Raw genomic sequence first — 3,584 nt, 5'->3', positions numbered from 1 at the left:
AGGCGAGGAGTCATAGGTTTTCAATTCACCTTAACGCGATGAAAAGACAAAGCAAGAAGTTCTCCACGACTGAAACCAAAACAACGAAATAACAAAAGAAGAAAAAAGCACAAAGGAGATAAAAATACCAGGAGAACGAATTGTATACAATCGTCGCAGGAGATGGAGATGAAGGAGGTTGGAGGTTGGTCTTTGACGTTGGATACAGGAGGATGATTGATGAAGGAGGGTTGGAGGAGATAGTCAGTCGTTGATGGAGATAAAGGCCGTTGGTGGGGAGATAAATGAGAATACGAACTCCAAAAGAGGCAATAAATGAGATGAGTATCCTAGAAAATCCGTCTTTAATGCTATGCGACACGTCAGCGCCGCGTTTTTCACCCGCCATTCCATGAATGCCACGTGGCATCCCGCCGTGTACCTAGCACGTGTACAAGCTATAAAGTTTAATCATAGCCCTTTTTAATGCTATACGACACGTTAGCGCCGCCTAGTCGCCCTGGCAGCCCGCCAGCACGTGTGTTCGCTCTAAAGACTAATCAAAGCCGTTAATCACGCCACCTTTTCGTCCTCTTATCGATTTTGCCTTGTCCGTCCTCCTGCTTGCCTCCAGCTGACTTCCGACTACCGCCACAGTACTGAACCGACTTTCCAACACCTGCACGACAGTCTCCATCCATTCACACGCAAGAAATGTAAGTTTTTGTATAATACTTGATTGTTTTGTAAGTTTCTTGTATATTGCTTGTTTGTTTTGTTTATTCTTCGACTGTTTGCCCTGTGCCATTGTTTATTCTTCGACTGTTTGCCCTGTGCCATTGTTTATTCTTCGACTGTTTGCCTTCACCTTAAAGCACAGGACGGGCCATTAGAATCTCAATAAGCTCCATGTCTTATGGTGGATCGAATCACCATGGCAGAAGGCAAACGTAAGAGATTCGCGAAAATCGATTCACTATAACGCGAGGAGGATTGTTTTGCTTTGACTGGCCCTTAGACTCGCGTTATGGTGAATTCACCATAACGCATGACCAAAGGGCAAAGGATTCACGATAATCCACCTCTTATTGGTGTCAATTAAATCACCTCCTACACGACAGTCTCCATCCATTCCCACTCATAGAATGTGATGAAAGTGTATTACTTGATTGTTTTGTGTTTCTTGTATAATACTTGATTGTTTTGTTTTTCCTTCGACTGTTTGCCCCCTGCCGTTGTTTTCTCTTCGACTGTTTGCCCTCCGTCATGGTGATTCGATTCACCGTAAAGCAGACGACGAGTTATTAGAATCTCAATACTGCTCTATGTGTTATGGTGAATCGACTCACCAAACTGCAAGACGGAAAGGTAAGAGATTCGGGAGAACCCTCCTCCCGTTGTAGTAGATCGATTCACTATAACGCGAGGAGGATTGTTTTGATTTGACTGGCTCTTAGTCTCGCGTTATAGTGAATCAAATCACTTTAACGCAAGATCGAAGCTCAAAGAATGCACGATAATCCGCCTCTTATTGTTGTCAATGAATTCACCATAATGCGAGAAAAATTATTGTGTTTCTGTGGACCTTCATCTCTCGTATTGTGAATGGATTCACCATAACGCGAGGAAGTGCATATTGCTTTCTTGGCCCCCCTCTCTCGCTTTATGGTGAATTGTTAATCGTGTACTACTGAATAGCAAAGTTTTCTGCTTTTTCTTGCGTTTTCAGATGGCTCGTGTAAGGCATACAGCCAGACCCATTGATAATGCAGCTCCCTCATCTACTGGGAAGAAGATGGGCGTTCTGAAAGCCTCAAAGTCAAGAAAATCAAGCAGTCCTTCCAGATTGTCCAAAACGCAGCCTAGACTCAGGCGTTTCGCAGAGCATTCGGCAGCCCTGCGAGAAATCAAAAAGTTTATGAAGCACCCGACAGCTGCTATTCCCAGATTGCCTTTCCAGAGGCTTGCCAGGAGAATTTGTGAGCAGAATGGAATTTTGTTTAGGTGGAAGGCATCGGCCTTGTTTTGCTTGCAAGAGGCCACAGAAGATTGGATGATCGAATTTTTTTTGGATAGTTACGTTCTTGCTGCCCACGCACACAGGGTGACAGTAATGAACAAGGATTTTTTCAGCCTAATAGCCCTTCGTTTCAGATACGATAAGTCACTTAGACCAGTTACGTTTACTGATGAACGAATGTTACAAATTTTGGATGTCCGGCCTGTACAAAAAGTGAGAATTGAAGAGGTGACCAAGGGAAGTCCAGATCATGAGCATCAGACTCGGGCAAATATAATGACAAGCGCTCAAAGGGAACATCAAGCTGCAATGCTTGCATTGCAAACAAAAAGGAAAAATGTTCGCGCACTCCACGCCATGAATCGGGAGGCGCTGCAATTTTTGTTGCCGGAGTTCTATGTACCCTTTAATATTAGAGGGCATAGATGTTATTTCCCGATTCATGCTGAAGAAATCAACATTTTGTTTGATCCCAAAACTGAAGTCAACGACAAAGTGCTCAGATGTGTTTTAAGGTATACTCTTTTCTCTGTCCTCCCACAATTTTTCATTCTTGGCTCTTAAAGTTGATGCCTCACTCTTGATATGTTTCCTTGTGAAGTTTTGTTATTTCGCTATTGCCCGAGGATGTACAGCAACGAGTGTTCCAGATTGATTCACTGGTCTCAACACTGTTGCTAGAAGAGTCAGTTCCGTACCTCGATGTGCTGAACTGGTTTCGGGAGGTCCAGCTGGACGATGCCCGAGTATTTTTTTTGGCATATCATGAAAAGTGAGTTTCTCTCTCTCTCTCTCTCTCTCTCTCTCTCTCTCTCTCTCTCTCTCTCTCTCGCATGATGTTTATAGGAATCACCGTACACGAGTTATATAGTGCTTCCTTTGGATTGAAACTAATAGAATTCTATTGTGCAGTTCCCATTGGAGTCTTCTACTAGTCGACGTGCAAGAAAATGTCATTTACCTTGCAAATTCGACATCTGGTGCCCATGGAAATGTTTTGCTGTAAGTAAAAATCATTAAGATACATATTATTGTTTGAGTTAGAAGTCCGGATTGATCAGGATAATGATTGATCTCTGTTTACAGTGGAGTCAGGAAACTAATGGCAGCTTACGAGAGCCTCAGCATGGACATCGACAGCCTGGATCGATCGACCATCCGTAGGGTTAGTGTCCCCAAACAAGAAGATGGCTACAGCTGTGGGTGGAGGGTTGCACTTAATGCAATGTTGCTGCTACGAAGCATTTTTCAGCTCCCTTCAGAGGATGAAAGCATTTTCAGCTCCCATACGCATTTGTGCGCCTGTTTATCTTCTTATATATTGTCATGTTGATCTTATTTATGTCTTGATGAATTGTGATGGCAGTTTCCATCAATGTCTCGCTACGTGGACCTAGACGTCCAAACGTTTAGGGAGGAAACGATTGCGAAATTGATCGAGGTCGCTGAAGTTATGCCTCCAGACGGGCCAGTGGACTTCATCCCGCCCAATCCACGAGGGGGGATAGGCCCCCCTGAGCCTCTTACATGGGCTCCATACTTGGGAGAAGAGCCCTGGCTCCATCCTGAAGCCGATACCTATGGG

At 44.1% G+C, this 3,584-nt stretch overlaps 1 long non-coding RNA gene across 1 annotated transcript; it reads left to right on the top strand.

Annotated features, from left to right (window-relative positions):
* The first annotated feature begins 2,509 nt into the window (after positions 1-2,509).
* LOC147610675 (uncharacterized) lies at positions 2,510-3,207 on the top strand. The gene is made up of 3 exons (XR_015263865.1): positions 2,510-2,771; positions 2,912-3,001; positions 3,086-3,207. It is a non-coding gene; the product is annotated as an uncharacterized LOC147610675 (long non-coding RNA).
* Positions 3,208-3,584: the final 377 nt, after the last annotated feature.

This window comes from Cibotium barometz, chromosome 48 (genome assembly GCF_041138505.1).
Source record: "Cibotium barometz isolate CiBa-2024 chromosome 48, ASM4113850v1, whole genome shotgun sequence".
Taxonomy (NCBI): domain Eukaryota; kingdom Viridiplantae; phylum Streptophyta; class Polypodiopsida; order Cyatheales; family Cibotiaceae; genus Cibotium; species Cibotium barometz.
The sequence above is the reverse complement of the archived record's forward strand: the minus strand, read 5'-3'. Positions and strand labels throughout refer to the sequence as shown.